Below are 9,842 nucleotides of genomic sequence, written 5' to 3'. Positions count from 1 at the left end.
TTGTAGACCAGGCTGGCCTCGAACTCAGAAATCCGCCTGCCTCTGCCTCCCCGAGTGCTGGGATTAAAGGTGTGCACCACCGCACCCGGCTGCACTAAGCACTCTTAATCATTTCTCCAGCCTTTTATTTTATTAATGAATTTATTTATTTTATTTATTTTTTGAGGCAGGCTTTGTCTATGTAGCTTTGGCTGTCCTGGATCTCTGTGGATCAGGCTGGCTTCTAAGTCACAGAGATCCATTTGCCTCTGCCTCCTGAATGCTGGAACTAAAGGCGTAAAGGCGTGCGCCACCACTACCCAGCCCATTTTATTACATTTATTTGTTGATGTGTGTGTGTGTGCTTGCGCTTGTGCACTTGGCAGTCAGACGATAGCTTGTGGGAATCCTCAGGCTTCTGGAAGTGCCTTTGCACACTGAGCCACCTAACCAGCTCATTTTGTGTTTGAGACACTCTCATCCAACATGGAACTCCTGCTCCTCCTGCTCCTGCCTTGCAAATGATGGCTCATAGGAATGTATCCGCAAGCCCAGTCTTTTCTTGGAGATAAGACCCAACTTGGTATCCCTGGGTGACCTAGTACTAACTATGAAGCCCAGGCTGGTTTTACCCAGGGGCATCGTCCTTCCTCACCCTGAAGACTAGAATTATAGCTATATGCTTAGCTTTTCGGTTGTTGCATTTTGGGGGGTGGTGGATGGGACAGGGTTTACTGTGTAGGCATGGCTCTCCTGAATCTCACTCTGTAGACCTGGATGGCCTCAAACTCACACAGATCCACCTGCCTCTGCCTCCCGAGTGCTGGGATTAAAGGTGTGCTCCAATTCTGCTATGGCTGTTTTTTGTTTGTTTGTTTGTTTTTTTTTTTTTTTTTTGTTTTTCGAGACAGGGTTTCTCTGTGTAGCCCTGGCTGTCCTGGCACTCACTTTGTAGACCAGGCTGGCCTCGAACTCAGAAATCCACCTGCCTCTGCCTCCCGAGTGCTGGGATTAAAGGCGTGCTCCAATTCTGCTATGGCTGTTTTTTGTTTGTTTGGTTTTTTTTTTTTTGGTTTTTCGAGACAGGGTTTCTCTGTGTATCCCTGGCTGTCCTGGCACTCACTTTGTAGACCAGGCTGGCCTCGAACTCAGAAATCCACCTGCCTCTGCCTCCCGAGTGCTGGGATTAAAGGCGTGCGCCACCACGCCCGGCTTGTTTTTTTCTAATAGCATCTTGCTGTGTAGCTTTGGATGCCCACAGACTTGTGAATCCTCTTGCTTCTGCCTCATGAGTTCTAGGATTACAAGCTACACCACCATGCCTAACACCTGAACTGTTACAATGTCCTGTGTGCCCATTTCTGGGACATGGAAAGTGTGACTCAATAGTAGAAGCTCTAGTATGCCAAGACCTTGGCTTCAATCTCCAGCGTGGCACACATAAATAAATAAAATTTAAGTCAGTGAATTTCAAGAGAGTGAGGGTGTGCTCAGTGATAGAGAACAAATCTAATACAAGAGGTCCTGCGTGTGGTTTCTGCCATTTCTTTTTTTTTTTTTTAAAGATTTATTTATTTATTATATCTAAGTACACTGTAGCTGTCTTCAGATGCACCAGAAGAGGGAGTCAGATCTCATTACAGATGGTTGTGAGCCACCATGTGGTTGCTGGGATTTGAACTCTGGGACCTTCGGAAGAGCAGTCGGGTGCTCTTACCCACTGAGCCATCTCACCAGCCCCTGCCATTTCAAAATAAAGTATGTTCAATTACATATAAGTTGTACAATACTAAATTTGATTTTAAGAAAGCTGAGCACAGTAATGGTCACCTACAATTCCAGACAGAATGCAGAAGGCAGAGGCAGGAGAATGGCAGAAAGTTCCAGACAGGGTAGTTTCAAGCAAGCTGGGGCTACAAAGCAAGACCCTGGCTCAAAGAAGCAGGCACCTTAAAGAGGATGCTTGAGCCAAGGAGGCAGTTACTAAGTGCTTGCCACCAAGCATGAAGACCTGAGCTGGATATGATCCCTAGAAACTGAGTTTAGAAAATAAAAGTGAGACCAGGCAGGGCTGGAGAGATGGCTCAGCGATTAAAAGCACTGGCTGCTCTTCCAAAGGTCCTGAGTTCAGCTCCCGGTAGCCCTATCGAGTGGCTCACAGCTCCTTAGGCACCCAAATGCACATGCACAGATATACCCTGAACTATTTTTTTTTTTTTGTTAAGTCTTGAAGCAACAAAGCTGGTCGTGGCGGCAAGTACCTGCAATCCCAGCACTGGAGAGAAGGTAGGGCCCTGGGGCTCTCTGGCTGGGCAGCCTAGCCTAGGTGGTGAGTTCCAGACCCTGTGTCAGTCAGACTGGCCAGGCAAGCATGACATGAGTGTGATCTCTAGAGCCCACATGGTAGGACTCTGACTCCTTCCCATGGTCCTTTGCCCCGAACATGCTTCCCCAGTGTCATTCTTTTTTTTTTTTTTTTTTTTCATTTATTTATTTATTATACGTAAGTACACTGTAGCTGTCTTCAGACACTCCAGAAGAGGGCGCCAGATCTCGTTTCGGATGGTTGTGAGCCACCATGTGGTTGCTGGGATTTGAACTCTGGACCTTTGGAAGAGCAGTCGGGTGCTCTTACCCACTGAGCCATCTCACCAGCCCCAGTGTCATTCTTATACCTACCTACATACAGAAAATAACATATGTGTGTGTTTATGTGTGTTTAAGAGGAGATCTCGTCTGGTGGGTTAGCTTCTGAGGAAGGATACCTGAGGTTGACTTTTGGCCTTGACATTTACACACACACACACACACACACACACACACACACACACACACACACACCCCAGACTAAATGCTACTAAGCCAATGAAGTCTCTTAGTGCTGTATTTGGCTCCCTCCCTTCTTTAGTAGAAAGCCCTCCATCCCAAGCAATCCACTACCCTACTTCCTCTGTCCTCCATCTTCCAGTCTCCCTCTAGGTCACAGACTGCCTCTATGAAGGCTTGTCTGGACTTCCTTAGCCACCCGGTTACTGTGGCACACTTAAATTAACTGCTCTCTGGCCACTTCCCAGTCCTGGTTCCCAAGACCATTTCCCCTGGGGTCGGTCCACCTTCTCTGATATGCCTCATGTTCTCCGTCCTCTGTCCCCTTTTACATGTCACAACCCTTTGCTCCTGTCCTCGCCACACCTGCCCAGTCTGTCATGACTGCATCCCCTCCAGGGCTTCAGGCACCATCTACTCCCAACACTGCCCAAAAGACATCCATGAGGACTTTTTCAGGAGCACTGGGGACATGTGAGGAGGTAGAAAGCTTTTGTGTGGAGCCTTTTGATAAATTTTAAGACACTATACATGCATGACCCTCTTCTGGGATAGCACAACAGGCCTCAAAGTCAGCTGAGGCCTGAACTGAGGCCAACTCTGTCAACCCCTCCCCACTCCAACTGTCAATTATCCCCTTTCAGTTCCAGGGCCACAGCCCGATGAGGGGGCCCATGCCTTTAATCCCAGCACTCTGGAGCCAGAGGCAGGCAGATCTTATTTCGAGGCTAGCCTGCTCTAAGGAGCTAGTTCTAAAGCAGACAGGGTTACACAGGAAAATCCTGTCCCCAAACCCCTGCCTCCCAAAAATGGAATTGATTTTACTGCCATAAATTCACTCTTCCTCCCTCCCCACCCCACATGTAGGTTATTCCCATATGAGAAAATTGTTAATTTTCTCATGCTTGGGCCCACTGCATAAAAAGCACTGCTTGGGGGTGGGGGGGTGAGGGGGCTGGGAAGCCATCCATCAGTCAGTCAGTGCCAGGGGAGTCAGAGAGGGTGCTCCTGAGCAAGATGGCAGCATACTGACCTGTGCGTGGTCTGTCTGAGGCTGTGGCCTCTGGTTACCTTCAGGCCACAGCTGAATTCAGACCATCTCTGCGGCTCTTCATCTCTAGCTTCCTTCGCACCTGCTCCACCCCATTACAACCAGTATATATGTATGTACATGAGTTGTGCTTCCCTGAGCCACTTTCTTTTTTTTTTTTTTTTTTTTGTTTTTGGTTTTTCGAGACAGGGTTTCTCTGTGTAGCCCCGCTGTCCTGGAACTCACTTTGTAGACCAGGCTGGCCTCGAACTCAGAAATCCACCTGCCTCTGCCTCCCGAGTGCTGGGATTAAAGGCGTGCGCCACCACGCCCGGCCCTGAGCCACTTTCGTCTCTACCCTAATGCCTGGCCTCACCCCACAGTACTGGGTATCAAACCTAGGAACTTGTGTGTGCTAGGAAGGCTTTCTGACACCGACCTAAATCTCCAGCCCTCTTTTGACACCCTCCCCCACTTTTTAGTATGGGAACATGGGTGTTCCCACACATGACACAGATTACCACAGATTACACAGCCCACTCTCCCACATCTGGGGACTCCTAAGGGTCAGCACAGCTGGAGTGTGCTAGGTGGAATGCACCCTGGGTACATGACCTTCACAGTCAAAGCATCTCCTCTGCCAGCTCGATTATTATTACGATTATTTTGAAATACAGTTTTATCACGTAGGCCTGGCTAGTCTGGACCTCGTAAGTGCTGGGACTTTAAGTGTATACCACCCCTTGTGGCTCCTTTTTACTTTCTGAGTTGTCCAGGCTGACTTGAATTTTCTATTTTTAGATTTTTTTGAGACAGGGCATCTCTGTGTAGCTGGGTTACAGGACCAGCTTGTTCTTTTGGGTGTTTACCTTGACTTCAAGATCTTTGCCTCTCAATTTGCTATCCCCTTAGGGGGCTCCCCTCTTAATTCCTTTTTTCCCCTTTTCTTTTTGGTGTTTCTGAGGCAGGGTCTCAAACTCAGTGAATCCCCTGCCTCAGCCTCCCCAGGTTAAAACTGTGTACCACCAATCCTAGCCCAATCTGTCTTTCCTCTCAATCTGTCAGCCTTTAGCACAAAGGCCTGGAATTTTCCAGGTTGAGGTCACCAGGCCTGCTCCTCCTACAATCCTCCCACTTCATGATGGCTTGTGACCACCATCACCTCTGTCCTAAGTGAAGTCTGTCTTCCATGACATGCACTCTCCTGTTCCTGGTGACAGCCTGCTTGCCCACCCAGTATCTTCCTAGTTTAGGTCTTCCATAGAATCAGATCAACCGGAACAGCTGAGTGTCTCGGGACAGCTGCCACCTCATGTACCACAGGCCCCCGAGTAGGTGTCTGTCACCTCTATCACACTGCTCCACTCCTGTTGAGGGTACCCTGGAGCCATCCCCTCTGTTTGCCTTGCCACATGGTCTCAGGTTACTCCCTACCTCTTTTCTACCCAGCCCAGTCTCCTGCCCGTCCCCTCCTGTGCCCTCCCTCACCTTTCACCTGGACCCCTGCATGCTGCCCTACCCCACCCCATTCAAGTGTATCCCAGATGTTCACTCACACATGGCCTAGGAACTTATCAAAAACCGCTAGATCCCTAGGTTGGGCCTGGTCGTACAGGCCTACAACCCTAGCATTTAGGTGAGTTTGAGGCCAGCCTGACTAGGGAGACCCTGTCTCAGAAAACTTAAAAAAAAAAAAAAAAAGCAGCTGCATTTGAATAAAACCACTGGGGATTTACAATTTACATGGACTTTAAGGTTGAGAATTACTGTAGTGACTACCACCTAACTTCTAGTCTCCATCCTAACCCTAAGCTATGCCCGAGGGATACTGGATGAGCATATATAGCTAACCACATCTTACCCAAAAAGTCCCAGACCCTGGGTTCTATTCCTGAGTCACACAAGTAGAAGGATCTAATTATCCCCACTTTACAGTTTGGCAAACCAAAGCTACCTGCATCTCTTTGCTTAGGAACCCTAAGTGCTGTGTCTTTAAACACCAGGATTAAACCCAAACCATCTGCCTGTGGCCTTACTATCAATTCTTCCCAGTCCTTCCTCCAGCTACATTTGCTAAGATTTGGTTGTCACAAAACACAGCTTCAGCCGGGCGTGGTGGTGCACGCCTTTAATCTCAGCACTTGGGAAGCAGAGGCAGGTGGATTTCTGAGTTCGAGGCCAGCCTGGTCTACAGAGTGAGTTCCAGGACAGCCAGGGCTATACAGAGAAACCCTGTCTCGAAAAACAAAAAAAACAAAAAACAAAACAAAACAAAAAAAAACCCCACAGCTTCAAGACACAGGGTTGGGGGATCCTGCCTGTCACTTGGAGTCCTCGCCTGGAATCTCTTCTGACCCTATCTGCCTATGAACCCCAGCTTGCCCCCTGGGTCCAGCTCAGGCCTTCCCACACCCAGTGAAGACACTCTTCCTCCTGTGAGTGTGGGAGCTGTTCTCAGCACTGACTGGTCATCTGGAAGAAGTGACTTCTATTGTTGTCCCTCCCACCAGGCCGGTGTTATCTGTGGCTCTCTCTGCCAGCCCAGGGCTCTTTGAAGTATTTGCTCAATGTTCTCAACTTCTGTCCTGTCTGTAACTATAACATGAACCCAACACTTCAGGAAGACGTGGTCGCCTAGAGGAACATGGTAGTGTCATCCGCGGGCTGGAAAGTTCCCCGGGAACAGAGTCACCAACCCATAGTGTAAAGTCCAAGGGAACTTCCAAGATAAGTCACCCAACCAATTGTCACACAGTAACTGCTTTGCACAAAGCTAAAGGAACATAAGTTTGGGGGACTGGATTCTGTGTCTCATGACATGATGACTTTTCTCCCTTCCTACCCATGCTAACTCCATAGAGGAAGTAGCTGCTGCCCTGACGTGGTCAAATGGTACTGCTTAGGCTCACTCGGTTTGTAAAGCACATGCTAGGACCACAGGTCAGTGAAGGAACATCTAATTATCCCCACTTTACAGTTTGACGAACTTAAGCTATTTGCATTTATTTGCTTATGACCCTAAAAGTGCTGTGCCTTCCTGTGAAAGAACATATTCAGGGCCAGTGAGACAGCGACTGACAACTCTTGACTCTCTGCTGCCCAAGGTCTGGGAAAGCCCCAGACTACCAAGGTTCCTCTTCAGATGGGCCTCTGAGCATCTTGCACAGGGCCTGTGATTTAGGAAGGAACATGCTGGCTCATCTCCCTTCCCCCAATAGATAGGTGGTCATAACCTTTGGTTGGGAAATCACCATTCCGTGTACCCCGTACAACTTGCCCCTTTGAATCCCCGGGCTGGTACAGACTATTTTGGAGAAATTGAAGGTCCCAGCTATGGTATTCTATCCAGCCATGGCCAGCAAATGGCAGAGCTGGGGCTGGCACCTGAGCCAACTGGAACGCCCGCTTTTCCTCTACCCCATGCCAGGCCAGACTACCCCATCACCAGAAGCCTCCCACTCACTGGCAGGGTTACCCCCCGCAAAAGCACTTAACCTCTCATGCGCCCCCAAGGTCAGCAGCTTTGCTTGGGTGGGGGGGCTGAAAACAGTTCCCGAAGGAGGCATAAAAGAAACGCAAACCCGCAGCCCGTTCTTCCAGCCCAGGTCTTTCTACTAAGCCCAGAGGAGAGGTCGCACCCCGGGCCGCGGGGACCGACGAAAGCAAACGTAGGGCAAAAAGCGAAACCCGCCACACTCTTCAGCCTCCCACGCACCGTTCCGGGAACCCGTGAGCCAGACTTCGCGGAAGCGCGTCCCGCGGCAGGCGCCTGGGCCCGGGACCGCCCCGACCGCAGCCCGCAGCCTGGGCCGGGAGGTACGGGGGCCGGCGCGGTCGGGCCCGAGCAGCAGCACGGCGCGCGCTTCCGCCCCGCTCGGCTCCGGCGGCGGCCAAGGCGGCCCCACAATCCCCTTCTGGCTCCGGGGACGGGCGGGGCGGGGCGGGGCGGGGCGGGGCGGGCCGAGAGGGCGGAAATAATTTTCTGTTTCGCCCTCTCTGCCCCAGTCCCTTTGCAGCGGGGACGTGTGTAGATGCGGGAGCGGGATGCGCCGCCCGCGCTGGCGCGCATCGTCGGTGGCTAAAGAGAGGAGCAGCAGGGGTTGAGCGCCTACTGTGTGTGTTAGGTCTTTCCGAAGGTATTCTAGGTCCACACCGCAGGGTAACTCCTCACTTAATGGAGGGACCTGCGGAGCCCAACCAAGAGTTGAAAGCTGTACGACCAGAATATGCGTGACACCTCAAATCAGTGATAAGTCATGCTACGGAGAGCACTATAAACTTCAACCACTTGTTGGCTGAGACCCGCTCCTTGTTTTCTGGGCATATGCACGAAGTGGATGCTCAAGAAAACATTGGAAGCAGGTGAATGAGCCTGACAGCTCAGCCTCCGGTACCCACTGCGAATGCAGCCTGGTCTCCAGAGGATTTCCCCAGGATTAGAGGAAGAGCACTTGCAATAGAACATTGGAGAAGAGGCGGGCAGCTCTCTTTCTCACAAGCTGGAGACACTGTAGCAGAGCCTTAGAAGAAGGCAAGACTTTGTTTAAATCTTGCCTCTGTAGCTTTCAAGCTGTGTGCCTTTGAGCAAGTCATCTACCCCATGACAACCTCAATCACTCCAGCCAGAAAATGGAGGACGTTTCCACCCACTTTAAATGACCATAAGGGAGAGTTAGGCCAAATTCACCGAATTAAACCAATTTAGTGAAACGTGCACCAGCCGTCCGTCCCAAAAACTTTGGGTACATGTTGGACACGGGCTTGACTCAAAACAGGCTTTCTGTTCCGAAGCCACCAATTCTTGGGCACAGGGACCAAGGGGTTATGACCCTCGTCCAAGGGAGCCCAAAACTGGCCACTTTGACAATAAGGGTTTCAGATGCAAATACTCCCCAACATTGTGAAACTGCCGCAGAGTTAGTTAGGACAGACATTTCCACGGCTTTCTTGAAGTTTTACTCTTGGTGGTAGAAGTCATTCGTTAGAAACTCCCAAGTAAGGTTCCTCTTCTGCGTATTAACTTTTCGTATGAGCACACTTCACAGAATTAAAAAATCGTCAGAGCCGAGATCCCGGCCTTCGACCTGTCCTGATTCAGAAGTCGCAAGACAGACTACCCCAAGTTCACTTTTCTAGACACAGTCTCTTCGCCCCCTCAGCCTCCGTGATTCCCAGGGTCCAAACTGAGCAGATTTGAAGGCTCCAGCCCAGAACTCAGCTTCACAGACCTCCCCAAACTCCCGCCTCGCCAGGATTAAGGGAATAAATCCCTGACGCCACGGACCAGGTCAAGGACAAGTTCTCCCCCTCCTTGCTTCCCCCCTCCTGGGCGGGGACTCATCTCCCCCCCTTCCGGGATGAAAGGTACTAAAGAAACGCGGAGGCTCTGTCCCCTTGATGTTCCGGTTGAACAGGTGCTAGTGAAAAGGAGGCGGGCCCGGCGGAAGAGTCGGCCAGGGGGGCAGTGCGCCGAAGGGGGAGCGGCCCCCTCCACCCTCAATCCCCCAGCCCGCCATCTCCTCTCCGAGCCCTCTGCCCCTCCCCCCCAGGAAGCGTTCCCGGCCTAGAGGTCTTTGAAGTGTGGATGAAGCCCCCAGGGCTGCCTTCTCCCCTCTGCCACCCAACCTCCCGCTGAGGGGGTATTTGACCTTTGGTCCCTGTGGGGCACCGTCTTTTCCCATAGCAAAGAAAAAAGGGGAATCAGATTCTCGTCTTTGGGTTTATACCAGTCTGGGGGAAGTCTTGGGTCGCTTTCCATCAAACCCTAGACCCAATTTCGGGGACTTTAATCCTTCGTGGTACGTTTTTGTACGCTACTGTGATTCTATACCTGCCCAGAAGTCAAGGCGTGATTCTGTTGGCAAGCACCTCCGAGGCAGCGAACTCTTTACTCGCTTTAAAACGCAAGGCACGCCCTGAGGCTAGGGGTGGAGTTACGTCTTTGAGAGAACAGAGATCTTGAATTAAGGTGGGGTACCTCAGTGTACCCCTGAGGTGCCTAGAGACC

The sequence above is a fragment of the Mus caroli genome, unplaced genomic scaffold, assembly GCF_978045245.1.
Source record: "Mus caroli unplaced genomic scaffold, Mus_caroli_1 scaffold_13, whole genome shotgun sequence".
Lineage (NCBI taxonomy): Eukaryota > Metazoa > Chordata > Mammalia > Rodentia > Muridae > Mus > Mus caroli.
The sequence above is the reverse complement of the archived record's forward strand: the minus strand, read 5'-3'. Positions refer to the sequence as shown.